This window comes from Cyprinus carpio, chromosome B18 (genome assembly GCF_018340385.1).
Source record: "Cyprinus carpio isolate SPL01 chromosome B18, ASM1834038v1, whole genome shotgun sequence".
Lineage (NCBI taxonomy): Eukaryota > Metazoa > Chordata > Actinopteri > Cypriniformes > Cyprinidae > Cyprinus > Cyprinus carpio.
Window position 1 is genome coordinate 20,086,516 of NC_056614.1, and position 22,979 is coordinate 20,109,494.

Below are 22,979 nucleotides of genomic sequence, written 5' to 3' on the forward strand. Positions count from 1 at the left end.
AGTTTCTGTCATTTAATTAGATGCCATGTTTTTGTTTTTGACCGCTAAACATTTCAGATCATTTTCAGGCATTTCTTTGTTCTTTAAATAAAAAATAAATAAATAAATAAATAAAAAAAAAAAAAAAATATATATATATATATATATATATATATATATATAAACAAACAAACACGCATACTGTCATCATTTTATCACCCACTTATGTCATTACTAGGGATGCAACGATACCATTTTTTCTTCATCTGCCAATACCGATCCAATCCGATACCAGTGCAGTGTTTCTTTTAATCAATGTAGAATTTCTATACTTCTCTGTGTTGACCTGATCGTCACTCTTTTGTGTGTTAAACACAATCTACTACATATAGACTTCATTTTAATGAAAAATAACAAATGAAAAAAATATATATAATCATAATCGATGACAAAAATACTATTATGAACTAGGTTAGTTGATAATTCAGCAACAAAATATACCCTAGAAAAATCATGGGTGCACAATAATTTTATTAAATCTAGTGAAATATTTTTATTTACAAATAAAAGTGAATAAGTCTAAAATTTGGTAAAATGTTACACATTGCTCTTTGTATTGTTGTAAAATACATTCATGAATAAACAAGTAAATACATTTATATAGAAATATAAAATAAAATTTTTTAAATGTATAGCGCAGTAATAAAGGCAGCAAAATATGACATATAAGACAGAACAAGAAAAACTATTAATAATCTTTGCGCAGAAAAGTATTATAATACTAAAGGCTCTAATACAGAGTTGCACAGAGTGCTTATGCGCATCCTGTGCGAAGAATGATGCACTTGAAACAACACGGAGTCACAACGTGCAGTTCATCGTTTTGACTGTAATAACCGAATGCGACACGCAGTTTGATTGCTGAATGGAAGATGACAGACAGCCGCAGTGGAAAGAAGAGTTTATGTGAACTTGAATTTAATGACTTAAATATTCATCTGTACATCACACTGAACTATGGAACAGCTTCAGAACGCTTGAAACTTTTTTGGTGCTTTATAATGTTTTTGTGCCTTTCGTGGGGCTCACCTATAACACAGAATAGTATACGCACAATATAGGATTTGGATCGGTCTCTTCTGACGATACCCAATCCGGCAGAAAATGCCAATATCTGAGCCGATACTGATCCTGAGTATCGAATCGATGCATCCCTAAGTTCTACTTTCAAATATTTCACCAAAAGAAAAGAAAACAAAACAAGAGAAAACAAAAAGAAAAAAAAAATGCTGAGACATTTTTTAAGTGTGTTTCACAGAAGAAAAAAAAACCTGGGTAAACAATGACAGATTTTTCATTTTTGGGTAAACTCCACTCTTCTGTGAAACCCAAATATTTGAACAAATCAAACCAAATCAAAACAAAATGCTGAGATATTTTTAAAGTGTGTTTCTACAGAAGAAAAAAAAAGTGAGTAAAACATAACAAAACTAAACAAACAAACAAAAAAAGAGCTTAAAACAAAATAAAACAAAAAATGACCCAAAAAAAAACAAAAAACCCAGAACAAAGAACAAAATACTGAGACATTTTTAAAAGGTGCTTCACAGAAGAAGAAGAAAAAAAACGAGTAAACAATGACATAATTTGAATTTTTCGGGTAAACCTGCCCTTTAAATAAATAAAAATATACAATAGTGCATACACATGTTGTGTATTTATTTAATATTAATAACTTTAGTGATATGCTACCCTTAAGAGTTCATTTTTCAAGCTGTGGATATTGACTTTCCTGAGTAAGTGTAATAACAAATGACATTCTGATTGCTGCCATTTTTTTGTTTGAATTTCAAGACAAAACTGACAGTTTCAGAGCTAAGACTTAATAAAAAAATAGCAAAGCATAAACATAAAAAATTCAAGACTTGAACTGTAAGTACTGACACAAAATGATACAGTGTGTCCAATATATGAAAGCATCTGACTATTAAAAATGTTAGAAAGTCACCGTGAGGAGACCAATATGTAACATTTAGGGGCCTCAGAGGAAAGTTTGTCATTTAAATAGCAAGAGAGAGAGAGCTGGATGTGTGTGCATAATTTTACTCCATTAAACTGCACGAGAGGTTTTACAACTAGGCCATGCCTCCCATATGCATGGGCTCGGAAATGCTAGTGGACATAACCATAACTTGTTCAAAACTAATAATTAGGTTCATAATTACGACTATAAAAATGCAGAACAGGCTTTTAAATGCTTAAATACAACTGCTTAAATAATCCAAGTTACGACCTGAATTAAACAGTTTAAATCCCTGTAGGTGGTTCAGGAGAAGAGTCTCCATCTCTCCCAGAGATCAGTGGAGAAAGCCTTTAGGACTTTTTGGCAAAAAACAGCAGAGCTTTCTGAGATAAAAGGGTCTGAGAGAAACCTGCTCTTTTCTGACAGTCCTCCAGCAGCAGATAGGAGCTACGAGTGTGGAGCCAAGACCCCACACTGAGTACTAAAGTGGGCCCGCCGTCTGCAGTCTATTCCAGGTTGAGTCTCTAAGTGCAAGCCCTATTCCTCCAGAGAAGAGCACGCATGCTGGAAATGCTCAATCTGCTTAGGAGACAGAGTAAACAAATGCCCGGAGAAGGAGAGTGAGAGATAGAGAGGCAGTGAGACAGGATGGATGGAGCTTGAGGGGATGAGAGATTTAGCCCATCATCTGGGATAAATCCATCTCTCAGAATTCACATATGGTGTGTATAGAAGAGGCTTTTTATCTGTGAGTGTGAATGCGATTCAACAACAGTGCCCATCAAAGGCCTATTCCAGTAATAATGCTCCTAAAAAGAGACTTTGAGGGGAAAACAACCTGCCCAGACAGATTAAAATGCAAGCGCAAACCTGAAAAATGTGCAATCGGTACAAATGATGAGCGAAGAGAATAAAGCTTTGATTAATGGTAAAACCTTTGATTTGAAATGGCCGCGCCATCGCTGCAATTCCTCAAGGAAGGCAAAGTGTTGATATGACATAATTTGTCTGAAAAACTCTTCAAGAAAGTGTCAACACAAGGGCGTAATTGCAGCAAAATGTCACCTTGGCTGATTACGAGCGATTTTTAGCTCAGCGAAAAAGAAAGCAAATTTTAAAAAATTGAATATTTAATGAAGCACCACATGCTAATGCCAAATACACACACCGAGCGCTTTCTGCATTCAGACGCATGCAAATTTCCAGCAAGGGCTCGCACAATTTTAAAGAACGACTAAATAGAACAATTAAGATGAATATGACCCACTCTTGTCATTTGTAAATATTAAATATGACAATAATATCTTAAGAGATTCAGTGGAACCTGTTAAAGGAAAAGAGTATACAAACTCACTTTGTCTAATTTCTTTAATGTACTGTGATGATTATAATATATAATAAACATACTAATAAAAATAATTCAAAATAAAATATTACAATAAATGGTCTCTAAAAAATAGAAATATTGATATATTAATCTGAAGGTGGGAATGAAATTACTTTAGTTGAAATAGTTCTGTCTAATGTCTGTAAAGTGTCATGATAGTTATTATATTTCATTGAATATATTAATAAAATACATAATAATTATTTAAACATATATACACCAAATACATTATAGTACATGCCAAATATATTAAGTAAATATATAAAAATAAATATACAGTATATAAAAAATGAAATATCATTAAATATATAAAAATCAAAACCAATACTAACCTAATGAAAATTAAATATATTATCCAAATTTATTTTGTCTACTGCCTATAATGTTTTGTGATGATAATGTATAATTAATATTAGTAATTATATAATGATAATTATTAATCAGATAAATAAACAATCAATTTTAAAAAGAAATAAATGTAATATATTAATATAATAAAATATATAAATACCAAAAACCACATTAACATCAAGGGATAAATAAAATATCAGTCTAACTCGTCCTATCTAATGTTTATAATGTGATGCAATGATTAAACAATATACAATAAACAATTTTTATATAATAAAATAAATTAAATAATAAAGAAATAGTCAAGAAGTAGCCATCTGTAATGTCTGTTTAGACAATCGAAATAGCCTTTCCGGGTATCTTTTGTAGTAATAATAAGTAGCACAAATAAAAAATGGTAGTGTAGTAGCATATATACTACGCTCACATGCTAATGAGCTAGTGGTATGCAAAGCTAGTCGACTGATTGGTTTATTAGACCATTTAAAGAATAATAATATGATTTTGTGAGCTGTTTAGTAAGATTTTTTATTTATTTTTATTTATTTATTTTTTTGCCAATATAATCATTTTAAAGTCCAAGAGGAATATGATTCCATGAGGGACAGAAAGTTTCACGGCTCCAGTCTTATGCTAATATTAGTGCAGGAGTTGCTTCGGCTCAGCTGGATGTGATATGAGGGACAAAGCCTCCCTCTGTGAATCTAATGAAACAGTCAATGATGCTGGACTGAAGCACCTCTGGACATGACCCTGGCTCCTTTGTGTTGTGTGTTGTTTTCACACAAGGACTAGCTTTACACAGACCAGCAGACACAAACCCACAATATAAACAGACTGTAATAAAGGGAGCACTTCGGCAAGAGTCAGTCGTAAACGCAGGCATAAACGCTTGCTGAAGGCACATAAATAACAGCTGTCATGTCTTACCTCTTAAACATTCTATCATGTGCCAGGACGCTGTATAAATTCACTTTCAATGACAGCAATTTTACTCCTCATATGAACTAAAGTGTTTTTAAGATGTACAATCAAGCCTGTCATCAGGTGGAAATATTATATTTTCATTATAAAAACTCAACACTGTTAGGAGCTTGATGGATGGATGAATGAATGAATGAATGAATGAATGAATATTCATTTGCAAAGTAAGATAAAATTAATAATAACAATAATAATAATTTTCTTAACTAGCGGTTTCCTTGAAAAGCAAACTTACATTGAAAAAAAAAGTGTTTATTTATATACCTATGTATGTATGCATTTAGGTAAAGAATATTGAAGTATGTTTACTTTTTTGGTGTTAAATATAGCACTGTCTTTTAGGATTAAAAAATGGAATAAAACAATACATTCAGTTACAAGTCATATTTTAATGAACAATGTTGTTTTTCTAGTAAATTTATCTTGTTTTGAGGATGTCTAAATGTTTCACTGAAAAAAAAAAAAAAGAAAGAACAAGACAAAAACTCCACATAATGGGTACAATCCAAAAAAGAACTCAGAGTCCAACACATAAGCATCCAGTGATAAATGTGCTTTTTTTGGTCTTTAAATTCCTGCCAGGAAAATATCATAATGGTCCACCAATTAGACTATATCTAAGGCCAGAAAATAACTAATTAGGCACATTTTCCATTTTAGCTCTTGTACTTGGCCTTACCTCCTTCTGTTCAGATGAAAAGAACCGAGACAAACGGATGGAGGTAACTTCAAATAATTGCCCTTGGCTCATATTTTTTTTTCACTCTCATCCTCTGCATTCTCTGTTTTCTGCTTTTCTGTTGTGTTATTTCAGTGAAAAGGGCAGAATCACTTTCAGTTTTTTTGTCTTGAAGGACTTTGAGAGCACTTAATACAAGAGTTTGGTACTGCCTCGATCAGTACTATATACTCAGTACAAATAAAGAAATCTCAAACAGCTGTACATAATTAACATATACATTCCAAGCACCACAAGGTTACTGTCTAATTATGGCTAATAATATCATATTGCAGCAGTCACAAGGCCACTATAAGCTAATTTATATTTTAAGCAATAGAGCTCTGCTACATCAGCTGTTTGCTGGCAGTGATTCCACAAGAGAGCCGGTGGTTTGAAAATAGAAACTTTCCCATCTGTTTACCACATTTCTTAAAGTAATCATACTTATTTACAAGGACAAACATTTCTGACTGCAGTCTTTTGAAACCATTTGTACCGGCAATGCTCTTACACGAACTTTTGGAAAAATCACACTCGATTTGGCATCAGTGTCTAATTTGGCTAGCGTTTCTCTTCCACTGGCAATTCTCATAAGCTAAATCAGCTTTTAATTAAAAGAGAAAAATAATAAATGAAATAATTCATTATTAAGAGGTATTAGGGAAATCAAACATGGAAATTTGACATGGTTGATTTGAGGTAAACAATGGCTGTTTTAAGCCCATTATGGGTGCTTATGTGACATAAAACATTAAAAAATATAATAGGTGAGTGGGCTGAGAAATAGTGCTTTTGGCATGACCACGAGGCAAAGCTGATGATAGTTCAGTGAATAGCAAAGGAGGGTAATGAGCCCTTCTCACAACAACAGATATTCACACAGCTGATGTTCACTGTACATGCTAATGCTTCGCACATTACACAAGTACAGCATTTTGGACCTTTGGCCTCAGATTAGCGCAATACATATACAGTTTATGTAATCCATAACATTATAGTTGAAGAAATGCTTCAGACCTAAATCTCAACTCAGGGTCCATTTACCGCATTTGTGACGTCAGATACACCACAGACAGTAATTCTAAAAATAGTTATAAACAATGGAAGGCACTGCATTACAAAAAACACTGAAATACTGTTTCGAAAGCAGGACCAAAAAAATTTTAACATACAGTACAGTACATACAGTAAAACTAGTGTGATAGAACTGCTGACCAATGTGGTTTGTGCAAAGTTAAAATTTATATCTACTGCGGTCACCATATAAAACTGGTAAACCAAGTGACTTTCACTCAATATGTGAACCAAAATTTATGGAGTTTGTCTGTGTCTCAGAATACAACAATTAAACTTACGAAAACTACATTAAGCATTTAATTCACACAGTAGTGATTTTCTATTTCAAGCTTATTTAAAACCTTCGTATAATTATTAGATTACATGACTATAAATTGATACAGATGATTTAGTCACATTTAAATGTTGTAAAGTTAATACAAAATAATAAATGTCTCACACATCTGCTTCTGAAGCCTCTGGAGTTCTGTTTTAAATCTTTTTCTTTTTCTTTTTTCCCCCTGTGGTTAACAACATGCTACAGATTCTATCGATAGAACTCTCAAAACATTCCTTTAAAGCATTAGCATTACACCAAACTTCTAAAGATGAATGTCACATGAACCTCAGAAGCACAAAATGACACTTGTGGTCAATACTAGGTTGTCTCACAGTTAAGCTCCATTTCATTTTTAGATTTGGTAAACACAGAGCAGACCTTTAAGATGTTTTGCTTGGGGAATGTAGCAGATGTATATCGACCTCTCCCTGACAGACCACAAACAGACCTGTAGAATCCAAATACCAACCGTGTTTCACAATGTAATGGCATCACAATCACAGTGTTCCAGATACACGGAACTGCAGAATGATAGACAGATGGACAGACAGACAGACAGATAGAAAAGGTATAATTTACAAAGAATACCGTAAACTGATATTCCCAGAATTCCCTGTTACGTTTCAAATTTGATGTTTTTTTTTTCTTAGTTTTTTTCTTCAGTTTTGTACATTAGGGTTGTATGTTACATCAAATATTGTTAATAAAGTTAATAAGGTTATTTTTTTATTTTTTACAGTGAGTGACAGACAGACAGGCAGACAGATACAATATAAACTTCCATTAACATTTTTAACCTTTGCAGTAGCCATTCATAATACTTATAAACATTTTTTTGCTGCACAATAAGAAACCGATTAAGGTCAGAATAGTCAATAAATGGCTCATTTATGAGGGGCGCTGGGAGACTGCCACTGTACTCACTTGTACTATTCAAGCATGTCTAAAACATTAATCTTGCTCTCTGAGAAAGGGCACGATGAAAATAAGCACTACAGCAGAACAACCCTAACAAAGCCACATTCGTCACCTTCATCTTCATTTGGACTCACTTTATTCCCCTGGTGTTCAAGTAAAGTCAATAGAGATCATTTTGGTTTGTCGTTGACTTTAAAGTCCGGCATGTCGCATATACACTCATTAGTCCATTTAAGTTACTTTCAGATCGCCTATCAGCATCCTGTCATTCTGAAGACACATATTAGCAGATTAAGTCATAATAGGGGTTAACCTTGAACATCACCTCTGCGACCCCTGTGGTGAGGCCCCAGGCACTGGCTCCTGAGTTAAGAGGATAGCTGATTCCTTCAGAGGCAGAGAAAGCGTGGAATTCATTCGCCAGGAAGCAATCAGCTCGTCCCTGCCCTGCGCTTGCCCTTTGAACTGTCAAAATTATAAGGAACACTTTCTGTACTGTGAATATTTCGGACAGCCTTATAATGTGCCTTAGATCCCTGCGGTGACACTAATGGGTCAAAGCTGTGCCGCTTCCATTTGAATGAGACTAGCGCCGGAACTGTTGAGCCATTGTACAGATTCAGCTTGTTTCTGCCCTCATTTTTGCCAATTATGCAATTACAGGACTGTGGTTATCTATGAACTTGAACAGCATGGAACTTATGAGAGGTTTTAATGTTGGTTTATGGTGAGTAAGGGACTTTATTTGACTTTAAATACAATAACTATTAATGCTTACCATAAATTGCCAACCTTCCTTCACGGAACAACTAGAAAGGTCTTGTTCATTTCAGACAAAATGTACTGAAAGGTGACAAAAGTCTTTTTTCCTGCTATTTTATTTGTCCTGGAGGAAATGGAGGAGGATGAAATTGTGCAGGGTGAACCAAGGAAATTGGCTGATGACAAATTTCCTCATGCCTAATTCAAAGAGAACCTAGGATAAAGTATATATATATGAGAGAAACACAGAGTAGAGGGACATTCTACAAACCAAAGTGTATTTGTATTCCTTATATATGTTTAAAAAATAACTTTAACAACAAACAGATTATTCTAACCTTTAACAGCTGTTGAAATAGTCATAGAAGACAAATGCAGTAACTGTATTTATTTATTTATTTATTTTTTCAATTTCTCCTTGCTGTATTAGCTAATGCCAAACATTTTAATGAAAATAAATACAGAAATAAAAGCTAGTATTTTGAATTTATTCTTTCTGTAAAATATTATGTCCACTATAATATAAATAAATATCCTTTAGGAATTCATATTACAGTATGTTTTGCTCTGTTACAGAACAGAATGATTTTATAATGTTAGAGACATTTAAAAACATTATCAAACTACAGAAGATCCCTGATTCCTGGTAATAAGCTCTCAGTTAATGATGTTCGCTAATTTCTTTAGTTTCTCTCAGCTTAAAGTAGCCTCGAGACCGAGCAAGCTCCCAGTGACCAAACATCTGCTCTCTCTCTTTCCTTCACTATTCCTCCTCTCTGCCCTTTCAAGAGCTCCTTTGGACAGACTGATAAAGTCTGTCTGCCCAAGCCAATAGATTTGTTTTGGCAATTTTGAATTTTGAAAAGGTCTCCATGGTATTTTTGCAAGTGTCATATCATCAGTCATCCATAAGCACTGATGGTGCAAGAGTCTCTCCTCCTATCTGGACCCACTTAACTCCTTTATTTTTATGGCGTGCCACATTAGTGTGCAACTCTGAGATGCATTCATCCTGATTTGTGACTATGATCAATGACATGGAAAACAGAATCAATAATTCAACCAACTGCCTAGAAACAAAATCTATACTGAAGACCTCAAACTTTGCAATTCATTAAAGAGTTTGCAGGAAGGTTACTTCTGGACTTCACAACAGGTTATCTGTAGAATGTATGCATATTCATTAAAGTCTCTGACCCCAGTATAAGAACAGATGTTGTGTTTATGGAGTCACAAAAGTGAAATTTTACATAAAGTGTTGCTGTAAAATAAAGTATACCAAAAGCCCAATAAATAAATATATAATAAACATAATGCCTTACAGTTGCAATTTACTAGGTAAAACATTAGCAATATTTACTACAGCTGTGCTCAATTTTATATTAAAAGGGGTCATATGATGCGATTAAAATTTTTCCTTTCTCGTTGGAGTGTTACAAGCTCTTGACGCATAAAGAAGATCTGTAAAGTTGCAAAGACTAAAGTCTCAAATCCAAAGAGATATTCTTTATAAAAGTTAAGAGTCAACCACACCCTCCTAAAATGGCTCATTCTAACATGCCCCCACGTCTACGTTACGATGTGGGCAGATTTGCAAAACGCTGCCCAAAAGTTCACGCAAAGAAAGAAGGCGTAACTTTTATTCTCGCTGTTGCTGCCGCTGCCATGTTGTGGAGATGCTGCGTTTCATTGTAAAAGCGAAACTACTTTCTTTGGCCTTCCAAAAGAGGACACAACTAGAAATCAGTGGTTAAGTTGTATTTACAACACTGTTCCAGAACAGTTCAACCCAAATATTCAGATGTGTGCAGCACATTTTACAGAGGATGATGACTGTTTTCTGACCCAGTAGCCTACAATGTGTCTGTGGCACAAAAGGTTGTTTCTATAAAGTGGGGCAGTTCCAACTTTGCAAGTACATTTTTTTATATTTAAAGAATTTGCCACTGATGATTCAAACGCGAGTTTTAAGCAGTTTAGAGTAGCGCTTGTTGTTTGTTGCTTCTCCGATCACAAATGCAGACATGGTTTTATGTTTATGTGGAGTGATATGCAACACAACGTGTAAAAAGACAGTATAAGTCATTATAATCAGCAATTATTTTTCCACTGGATGCAGCAAATGCCTCATTTGTAATGGGTTTTATTGGTTTTGTCTCATCGTGCCAGGAGACGGCATCACAGTATCGTAAAGGGCGTAACATTTCCATCACACGCTTGAGGCATTCAGCCAATAACAATACACTGGATAGCTGGCCAATCAGCGTACACTTTGCTTGTTTAGAACGATGAGCTTTGTAAAAACCGACACCTTTCAGAAAGGCAGGGCACAGAGGTGCAACAATAATGTACATTATATGGAAAATAATGTGTTTTTTGAACCTTAAACCGCATAAACACATTGCATTACACCAAATACACAAAATAATGTTCTTTTTAGCAACGTCATACGACCCCTTTAATATAACCAGATTATATAGCCGTTTCCTGTTCCATACTGATTTTACAGGTCAGGGAAATATGTACCATATGATTTGCATAATGCCTACTCCAAAAATGAGACATACTTTGAAAAATTATGAAACCTCTTCCCATACCCCACACACAAACAGTTTGGTGACATGACAATTCCATCTCTGATAAATGTGTGTGTGCGTATGTGAGCGTGCAGCCTGTGAATCCAGCACAGTGGGTCCTCTGTTTGGAAAAGCGCTCTAGACCCTGGCAGAGAGACAAAATAGCCCATAGCTACTGATGCCTCTGCCTCCAGCTGTCAGCACTGTCATCAGCAGGGGAAATGTACTGAGAAGTTTTAAATTGCTGTTTTATACCAGAACAAGGTAGTACATTGCAGCCATCCAAATAAATAAATAAATAAAATCATTACAATGTAAGCTGATTTATTGCACTGCCATTATCGTTACACCTCTGATGATATCATAAGCATTGTCCTCTAACTACCCATGTTGGCTCACAACAGCCGATGCATTCAAATAAACAAAAACTACCTCGGGTTGGCTCACAAAAGCACTGCAATTATGGAGAAAGTACATTTAAAAATAAGCTACATTATTACATCACACAATCGATGACATCATCAGCATTATCCTTCAACTACCTGTGTTGACTCACAAAATGCACTGCATTCAATCAGACAAAAAAGCACCCTGCTGGTTTACAAAAGGCATTGCTTTTATACAAGCAGTACATTTAAAAAATAAGATGATTTATTACCAATAAACAACTCATTATAGTTCCTTATTATAATATTTTTTTTAAGATTTCAGCATTATTCTCTATCTACACTTTTGCTGGCTCACAAAATTTAGTGGTAACACTTTAGGGTCACACTTTATTTTAAGGTCCAAATCTCGCTATTAACAAATCATTAACTACGACTTTTGCCTCAATAAACACCTAATTTGCTGCTTATTAATAGTTAATAAGGTAGTTAAGTTTAGGGGCCCTATTTTAACGATCTAGATGCAAAGTGTAAAACGCTGCAGGTGCACTCAGGGCGTGTCCAAATCCACTTTTGCTATTTTAACGACGGAAAAATGGTTGGCGCGCCCGGGCGCATGGTCTAAATGGGTTGTCCCTACTCTCTTAATGAGTAATGGGTGTTTTTTGGGCGTAATGTGCAATAAACCAATCAGAGTCTCTTCTTCCATTCCCTTTAAGAGCCAGTTGCGCTCGTGCCATGACGGATTTGCTATTTATACGGCGGAATCTGGCAAGCGCAAAGACAGAACGCGTCTATTTGCGAGCAAATAGATAGCCTAATTCTGATACATGCGATGACTATCCATTATGACATGTAGGCATTTTTATATTTAATTAGCCTACAAAAAATTCTTATGCATTGCAATCCTTTAATTTTTAATATTTGGCATGTTTGTGTGCTGCTGTGCATCCCTGTGTTTAATAAGCAGCGTGTACGCGTGTTGTGGACCCGCCTATACTAACACGCTCTCTAAATAACAAAGAAAAAACATTGCGCCAGACTTTAGACCAGGTTTGAGTTGGTCTATGGCGCAGTCTATTTTCAGCTCCTTAAAATAGCAATGTGCCAGCAATGCGCCTGAACACACCTCTTTTTTAGACCATGACGCCCATAGGCGCACAAATGGGCGCAAATGCATTTGCTAATTAAAGGACTGAAACTAGCAAACACACTTGTGCTGCCCCTTGCGTCGCATTGCGCCGGGTGTATGATAGGGCCCTAGGTATTGGGTAGGATTAGGGCTGTTGAATATGGTCATGCACAATGTTTGCTTTATAAGAACTAATAAAGAGCAAATATGTTAATATTAGGCATCCTTATAAGCAACTAGTTAATAATGAAAATTGGCCCCAGTTGCTTATTATTATTATTATTATTGTAATTATTATTGTTATTATTACTTTTATGCCTATTACTAACATACTGGTTGTTTAATAGTAGTTTTAAAGCTCATATGTGACCCTGGATCACAAAACATATGGGTAAAAAAAAAAAAAATCAATCTTTAAACATAAATAAGCTTTCCATTGATGTGTGGTTTGTTGGGATAGGACAATATTTGGCCGAGATACAACTATTTGAATATCTGGAATCTAAGGGTGCAAAAAAAAATCTAAATTATGAGAAAATCACCTGTAAATTGTCCAAATAAAGTCCTTGGCAATGCATATTACTAATCAAAAATTAAGTTTTTATATATTTACGGTACAAAATTTTCAAAATTTCAGCATGGAACGTGATCTTTACTTAGTATCCTAATGATTTCTGGCGTAAAAGAATAATCTATAATTTTGACCGATAAAATGTATTGTTGGCTATTGCTACAAAAACACCCGTGCGACTTATAGGTATGACTGGTTTAGTGGTACAGGGTCACTTTTTATTGGCATATTATACATGACCATATTCTGGATCCCTTAACCCTACCCAATACCTAAACATAACTACTACAACAAATACCTTACTGACTATCAATAAGCAGCAAATGAGGAGTTTATTGAAGGAAAATTCTAAGTTCATAGTAAATATGTGTTCCCTAATCTAAAGTGTTACCAAATCAGTGTTTAAGAACTTTAAACAAATAGCACAGCAAACCCTGAACAAAATCACTGGTTTCGGCATGAGGAAACCATCCCTTTAGGACCTTATTACTTGTGTGAACCACGCCCAGTGACCTGCTTAGGACGATTAGATCTGACCGAATCCTCCTCTCCACCTCCTCGTGAACCAGTCAGATTGATAAATGAAAAATAAAAGAATGATCCCTCTTTCTCATCTGCTGTAACTCACTCTCTCGCTCTCTATGGTTACTGGGTGATCTCTGACCCGAAGCTCAGTCAGAAAGAGGAGAAACTCATCACTCACTTCATTACCCCTCCGTCCTCCTGTCTGCACACACATCCAACTCTGTTCTTATCTCAACCCACACAACCATCTGAATCTGAATGCCTGCATCCCACCCTGGAGATCAGGGCGTGGGCTGGAAGGTGAGGGTTTCTTTGGATGGGATTAGCAGGAAGAGCAGTCAAGCCGATAGGCATGTCCAGGAATTAAAGTCTGACCTTGGTGCATGATCCTCTATTGATGAAAGTGCGGCCATCTATATAGTTTTCTGAACTGGAGCAGAGCTGAAATCAGAAGTCTACCAGACTTTACTTTTCTCCATCTGCACTCACACAATATGGCTTATTTCAGTACTTAGTTTTATCTGCTTCTGTTCAGGCGTGGCCCAGCTTTACAGCACCCAATAAAACAGCAATACACTTTTACAAGCCAGTCGGAGATATTTATTATACCCGCTCTTCATTTCCTTCCAAAACGTAAGAGTTGTGGTAATTGGAGACATTTGGAACTTCTCGAGACTTCTCCTACCTGCTTGTTCCTTATAAACGCAGACAATTGCCTATTATATTATGCCATTCAGGGGACATATCGTGCTTAGATGGCTCCAAACTCTTTGCCAGTAAAATAAAAGATGCATATTTTACACTTAGATTGTTACTGCCAAGTCCTGTAGAGTTCGATAGTGCAAAGTCAGTGCATTTGTAAGGGACGCCTCCACTCAGGCCTGCATGTACGGATGTGAGGGATTTGGCAGAGCTCAGAATGGGGCCAAGAAACTCTTTTTCACCTTTATGACACAAGATGTGAGTTTAGAGCTGATTCCAGAGCTAAACATGAGAGCAAATTGGCACTTGAGCTTAACTTTTGTGCTAATAACTCTTCAGGGAAGGGACTCGTCAGCAGGCACAACTACCACTGTTATTTATATTTTCTATTTTGTTTTGTTCCTCTTTGGTTTGTGCTAATGGACGTTTGGAGTGTACTAAACTTGTTTACTAAGTTCATAAAGATGAATCATAGACAACATGCACAATAACAATCAATATACGTATGTTTTGGAAAGGTCATGTTAGGAAAACTCACAGGAAGGTCACTAGAAATGTTTTAAAGAGATTTTAATTTACCCCAAAATGACAATAATCCTGTTATTGTTACACACCCTCATGTCATTCCAGATCTAATGACTGACTGACATCTGTAAAACACAAAAGAAGATATTTCGAAGAATATTTCAACTGCTTATCCATACAATGAAAGCCAATGGGGTTCAATGCTGACCTTATGGATAAAAGCAGTTAAAAGAGGCTAATGTCGCCCATGAGGGTGAGTAAATGATGACTTAAAAATGAAGAACTATTCCTTTAATACTACATTCATTCTACAGATGTTCATCTCCAACTTCTCTATTTGACGTCTCTCTCCACAAATTTCAACAGTACTCATCATGTGTTTTCCTTCTATTTCTGATGTTTCACACCTTTATTGACTGAGTAGATCAGCGAGGCTCAATTAATAACGTAGAAGGATTAACAGCCTGACCTTTTTTTTTCTGCCCATAATTCCCATAGGGCTCAATTTATCTTCAGGAATCCAAAGCTAGTGAAAAAAAGTGATTGACACTCCTAACCTTCATTGGGATGTAATCTTCATCTTTAGCTCTCGGAGATCTAATTAATTAGTGGAATCTCATTTCCGCACTAATGCAAGTAGACAGAGGCGTGATAGAGGAGAAGGGGAGAGAGGGAGTGTGAGAAGAGAGGGAGAGGGTGCCATTTTTAATCACACAAGATGGACTCCACCTGCTTTATGCACTTTAGAACCACAGCTGAACTTGCTGGCTTGCTGTCAAGTAGCTCTCCTGGTTAAACCAGGTAAATGTCTAGATGTTAACTCTTGTGCTGTGGAAACCCTTGTGAGAGTGCTTTGTTTGCTCACTGCTGCACAAGGGCAGGTCAGGGTGAATCTCATAAGAGTTTTGCAGTGTGCAGACAAACTAGACATTTGCTTCAGAATATCCAACACAGTACCAAGATTGTTTATTGTACAACAGTAAAATGTCTTTAAAGGAAAAGTTCACTCAGAAATTTACATTCAAGTTTGCTTTTTCATAGGAACAGGTTTGAAGAAATTTATCATTACATCACTTGCTCACCAATGCATCTTCTGCAGTAAATGGGTGCCGTCAGAATGAGAGTCCAAACAGCTGATAAAAATGTTAAAATAATATGCAAATAATCCACAAAGCTCCCGTCCAATGCAAGTTTTGCGAAAAGCTGCATGGATGTAAGAAACAAATCCATCAAGAAGTTTTTAACTTCAAACCATTGATTTCAGCTAAAATATTGAAGCGAATAAAAAGTCCTCGACAATATTGCTTTCTCTATTCAAACGCTGTCTCAACTGAATCAGAGAAATATGAGAGAAATATGCACAAATTAGAAACAATTAAAAACACTCCCAAACAGTTCTCGGTAGATTTTCATGTGCGAAGAAACAGTTAATGTACTTGAACTCTTATTGTTATAGACGGCACCCATTCAGCTGCAGAGGATGCTCTGGTGAGCATGTGATGTAATGCTAAATTTCTCCTTTGAAGAATGAAGGATGAAGAAACAAACTCACCTACATCTTGGATGGCCTGAGGGTGAGTAACTTTTTAGCAAATTTTCATTGTCTGGGTGAGATTTTTAGGGGTCATTCTAATATCAGTATATTAAAAAAAAAAATAAGGCATATGGCAAATATACTGTATGGGTGTATAATTTTACAGGTTACATTCGTTTTTACATAAATGTGTATTCCATCTCTTGTATGGGCAACACTTAACAATAAGTTTTAATTTATTAGCATATGCTTGAACTAACAATTAACAACTTTTTACAGCATTTCATAATCTACATTGATATTAATCTCAACTGATCATTGTTAATTCATGTTTCTTTACTAATTAGAATTTATACAACTTGTATGCATTATTCAATTTGAATAAATGCAGTGAGAGTATTTTTCATTTTGAGTTCAAGATACCTAATGCACTGACAAATGCTAAAAAAAAATTGTAATCTTTGACAATTGTTAAACCATCTTTTTCTCCACTGCAGAGCACAAATATGGCCACAGTAGACATGCAGGAGAAAATGACAGATGGGAAGACCGTAAAACTGAAGGAGAGACAGAAACTACACCTTCCCCTGGCATATTTATAGAAATTGACAAAGTTTAGAGCCTATCATAACGCAAGATGGAGTTTCTCTTGTCTAAAGCCCCCTGTGCTTGATGGAATGGGTGATGTTTTCACAAGTATACCGTCAAAGGCCCAGCACTGACGTTTGGTGACTGGTATCATGTGTCTAATGACAATGTGTCACAATGAAAATGATTCTGACAGAGCCTCCCAGCACTGGGGCAAAATTGAACAAAAAAGTCTCAATGGCATAGAAAGTGAAAATCTTTTTACACTGAAATTTGCAAATTTATTGAATAATAATTTTGGATATCATTAATAAAGCCTCAGGTAAAAAGGAATTTAAAAAGATGAATAAAAGACAGAGGGGAAATTTGCAGAATAAAAGCACAGAACGTATTTAAAAGCAGTCCTGGGGCAATCAGAGAGCACTCTGTGTTCTGCATAAACTCACTCACAAGTCTATTTCCTAGCCAACTAAACTCAATCTTTACATAATAATGACTGAATAAATGACAGTTTATATCTTTTATGCAGAGAAGTGCACATCAAATCAAGCAATAATGCAGTGTTTTCAATCACCACCCGCACCCCTCCTGCATTCACTGTAATATTTGCATTTAGATGACATAACATAATAACTCGGGAACCACCTGCAGGAGTAAATATTTTGCTGTCTGTTTTGTCTAGCCGTCCTGCCAAACACAATGATTCATTAATTGAGCGCCGGAAAGAATCTTCATATGGCGACTGACATTCAATTATGCGAGAGAGATCCGATTAAAAAGAGGTCTGAAAAGCATGTATGAAAAGCCTATTTTGCGGGAAAGCGCTGAGGGGAAGCTGAAGTTGTAATTTGAACGACCGTTTGGGTCCTGGGTGAACGCGGTGGCAGTATGGGAAATCAGTACGCCACGACCTCACAGTAATTGGATGTCCATTGTGTGTCTGTGCATGTGCATGCAGAAGAAATGCATGCAGATGTGTTTATACGCCATTTATTTTCATTTGATGAAGCTTGTAAAATAGGCCTTAAATTGCACATGTCCTCTGTAAACACTGCACTTAATTTTTATATTATCACAAATCCAACAAGGTTTAAAATTCACACTTTGATCATGTCTAAATAGAGTCTAAATAGATTATATGATCTTAAAATGCTTGTAAGAGCTTGAAACAATATTCACACAATTTCTGTTTAATGTGCCATTGAGAGGTCCTAATATCTTGTTCCTGTTCAAAGACACACACTTGTTTTGTCTTTAGCTCTTCTCCAAAACCTGAGCTACTTATAGACAGCATTTACGGCAAGATAGGTGTGTTCTTGATGTAAAGGTGGAAAAATACTTTATTTTGGCTAAAGTCTAAGGTAACATTTCCAAAAATGCATTGCAATGAGTTGGAAATATCCATTCATCATGGCAGAAGAAATATGGAAGAACCGTTTCCACCACAGGATGGATAGTTGGATGGATGGATAGATCAATAAAAATAAATAAATAAATAAATACAATAAAAAGGTAACTGTGACTTTTTATCTCATAGTTCAGACTTTTTCTTCTTTTTTTTTTCAGAATTGTGTGATATAAAGAATTGCAAGAAGTTAAGTCGCAATTGGCAGTTTGTAACTAACCATTCTAAGAATAAAAGTCGGAATTGTGAAATATGAACTCGCAAATGATGAAAAATTTTGTGAACTTTTAGAATTGTGAGTTTTAAAATAACCTTTTCTGTGGCAGGAGAATATATATATATATAAAGCAGAAAAGTCAGAATAGTGAAATATATACTTGCAATTGTGAGGGGAATAAAGTCAGAATTGTGAGATGAAAATAAAGTAGCATATTGTTTTTGTTTTTTTTTTAACTGTGGTGGAATAAAAAGTAAAGATGTAAGCTCAAAAATACAAGATATAAACAATTTATGTCATGCAACCTGACTTTTTTTATTTTTTTATTTTGCAACCTGAATTTTTTTTTTTTTATTCCGTGGTGGAAACAGGCTTCTATGTGATTCAAACAAAATGTTGATAAATATAATTATAGGGTTTTATTCAAAGATTATATCATATTTTATACAACAGTATAATATTTGTTCAATACCAAATGTATTGACTGTACTCTTGTATTCAATTTTTGCATGTGATATGTATTTTTATCCTTACCGGCATCATTAGTTTAATAGCATGCTGATGTCAAACTCTGTCTTTGCAGGCAAGTTGACAGAAAGACAGCTCACTAGGATTCAGAACGGAGCTCTTATCTGACCACAGACTGGCCATCAGAAGCAGGACTTTAATGATTAGACATACTCTGTAAGAGGACTGCCAGAATTCTGTCACTGCGTATTGATTTTAAGATGTCTATTTTGCTACTGTGTCATTTGGGCTTATGAAACAAAGGTGGGGCTACTCTGCCTGTCAATCGGCTGTCAGATTTAGTGGCAGGAATCTGATTGCCAGGACCCGGAGCAGATGCACTGCGGGTAGCTCACGATAGCAGACTGACCACAGAAGTTAGTTTGAGAAGGTCCTACAGTGACTGCCCCCCAAAGTGAGCCTGCAATCTGTCAGCCCGTCTAAATAAAACTCAAAACTAAACTTCAAACAGAATTCCAGACTTTTATGATGTGCAAGCCAACTTTTATGGTGTGGTAGAAATGTGTTGATTTGGCAAATGAATGTCATTTGTTCAGGGGACTATTGAAACAGCACTTATTGACTTTCATGAATAAAATAAAATAAAATAAAATAAAATAAAATAAAATAAAATAAAATAAAATAAAATAAAATAAAATAAAATAAAATAAAATAAAATAAACCAATAATATAATAAAAATACACCAACAAATAATAAATAAATTAAAAATAAATAAATAAAACTTCTCTGATGTGCAAGAAAACCATTGGTTTGCCAAATAAATGTCATTTGTTCAGCATCCTAATGAAATATAACAATGATTTTAGTCATCTTCTTTAAACAAACAAACAAATGTACTACGTATATAAATAATGTATACTTATAATGTAATAATAACTAATAATGTTAAGTCAAACCACATTAACTAATAAAAATAAAATAAAATAAAACAAAACACTGAACAATCCTAAAGCACTCTGCATCCTGCAAAATATTATAAAATAAAATAAAATAATAAAACAAAATAAAATAAAATAAAATAAAATAAAATAAAATAAAATAAAATAAAATAAAATAAAATAAAAAATGATGGATCCTCACCAAAGACTAGAACTTCTAATTTCAGTACCCAAGTACATTCAAAAGTAAGTACTCATACACAACCATATCCGCACATCTACACAGAGACCAGTTAATGTTCAGAAGGTTGTGTAACTGAAACACTGTGTGATCATTTACATTACTCAACAGGCGTGTGTGTAGGATCAGTGCTGCAAGCTTCTAAACCAGTCAGATCAGAGGAAAAGATCAATCCGTGACAGGTGCATGTGATCATCCTCCGTATCTTTTTGAAAGGGCATCTGCTGTCTGCTGCACATGAACAGATGATAGTTTGGGGACTGGATCTTGGCTTATATAAGAGCTTTTGGTTTTCCAGTTAATTATAAATTATGTTTCATGTAGTTGAGAGTTACTATGAAATAAGATTACAAAATGTAATTTAACCAAGTTGTGATGTTGCCATTTCTGACAAGTGAGTTCTACCTGATTAATCTGATCTGATGTAGCACATCAGGTACTGTAGAAGCTTACAACACCAACACACAAGCATTATTAGTCACGCATGCTATTCTGAGAGATACCGGTAAGAAAAGGCACCCTTGACCTGTCACGAGATGTGTGCACTGAGAAAACGCTGTTCAAGACAGTTTCGCAAGCTGTCAACAAGCCATTAGCTGAACTAGCCATTATTGCTGAAACAGTTCTATGTGAGTATGCATCCAATTAAATAGATCAACCTGTCCGATTCTTGTGCTGCCTTCACAAGTCTTTCTGGGAAGTTTCTACACATGAACCCGGACGTCTTAATTACAATGCCATGTGCATTCAAATGATTTTGGCAGGAATAAAACTGACATGTTGAGCAATTTCAAAGAGCTCTTTTTTTATTCATGTACAGACAAATGTAGGAAGATTTAGAAGTGTATCATATATTCTGGAAAGCACCTGACCAGATCCCATTCAGACTACATATATATATATATATATATATATATATATATATATATATATATATATATATATATATATGTATATATATACTAAATATACTAGCATATATATATATATATATATATATATATATATATATATGCTAGTATATTTAGGCTACTTAAACATACAATTATGTGGTATTTAAATATCTTAAATCATGGTTATGGTCTAGGTTAAGGTTTTAATAAAACAAAACAAAACAAAACAACATATAACATGACATGACATAACATAAAAATATTGTCCTAATAGATCAGTAATTATTTTCATACTTATATGCATTTAAGAGTGAGTTTTAAAAGAAAGAAAAAAAGAAATTTCTGGGAAAGAAACAGCGCACACCTGTCTCCTTAACACACCTGAAATCCCCTGGAGCTCATTGTGTAAAACATCTGTCACACATATGAGATCAACTGCAACGAAGCACAGTCTTGTGGGAATCGTGCAGAGGAAACATGGTGTCAGTGAGTCTCAGCAGTGACAGTGAAAGTTTAAGCAGTTTGTCAACATCCAGCGTTTCACTATGAAGAAATCAGAATAAATGGCTACATTCAGACACCTTTCATGTAACATTTCAATTACAACGTCAACCTGACTATCAAACACGCTCTGGAACGCATACAAACATGCATTTAATGATGGCTTTGCTCTGTTCCAGCTGAGGGGTTTTCTACTGGCCTTGTCGGACACAGCCGATGTTGGTGGATAAGTGTGTATAACCTCAATTAAAGCATGCTCTAAGTGTCTGACAACAGCTAATATTCCTCTTCCAGCAGCGGGCCGAATTGATGTTCCTTCATTCGTCACCCCGCAGAAAAAGCAATCATGCTGTTGTCTTGCTCTGCTTCAGAGCTGGGAAGCGCTTCCTCCAGTTGCTCATTAGCATGCATCGCTAACACCCCCTGTCCTCAAGATACCGTAGGATCTTCCCTGCATTCATCCAACCTCCCGTCTCTTAACAACGTTAAAACCCCTGCTTTAATATGCAGAGGAATCTGCTCTAATATACTTGCTCTAAAGGTGTCTTGAGGATAGTTAAACATTAAAACACACCGCCGTTATTCTCTGTCCCCGCAGATTTGCCCCCTCTTGTTTGCTTGCTTGTTTGCAGAGCTCGGTTTGAACAGAAAGCCTCCGTTCTGTCGGCCCTCCTGTTAGAGGTTCAACCCATAAAGCTGTAAGAAAACAGCCAGCTGTGTTACGAGATCTGACAGTCTTTAAAATGGGTATTTTTGAAATATCTGTGGTACATTTTGTAAATTCGCCATTTGTATTATATGGAAAATTGATTTGCAGACACTAAATAAGACCTGGGCTGATTGACACACTGCAGCAGCAGTGTAAGATATTTCTGAATGGTGGAATAGCTTTCCTAGCATGTATGTTTAAGCTACAATGTTTGTGTAGTGGTTTAAATCCAGTGCTAACACCACTAACATGCTGTAAACTTGCTGTTGCCCATCAAATATACAGTTCTAAATGGCAGAAATCTTGAAATATCAATAGAAAGTAATTCAGAACAAGACAGGAAATACAAAGAGAGAAGGAAATGATTTTACAATAAGATTCAATTTGTTAACATTAGTAAATGCATTAGCTATCACAAACTCACAATTTTTTTATGATAAACAGTTAATTGTTTACATTTTTATAGACTATACTTACACTTCCAAAATCATGTCATTTAAAAAAAAAATAATCTTTTATACTTAGTAATTTTGCTTTTATTTGTTC

At 35.2% G+C, this 22,979-nt stretch overlaps 1 protein-coding gene across 9 annotated transcripts in view; it reads right to left on the reverse strand.

Moving 5' to 3' along the window:
• LOC109108993 (cadherin-13-like) overlaps window positions 1–22,979 on the reverse strand; it is a 355,177-nt gene that overhangs the window by 74,344 nt on the left and 257,854 nt on the right. The gene's annotated exons all lie outside the window — the stretch shown is intronic.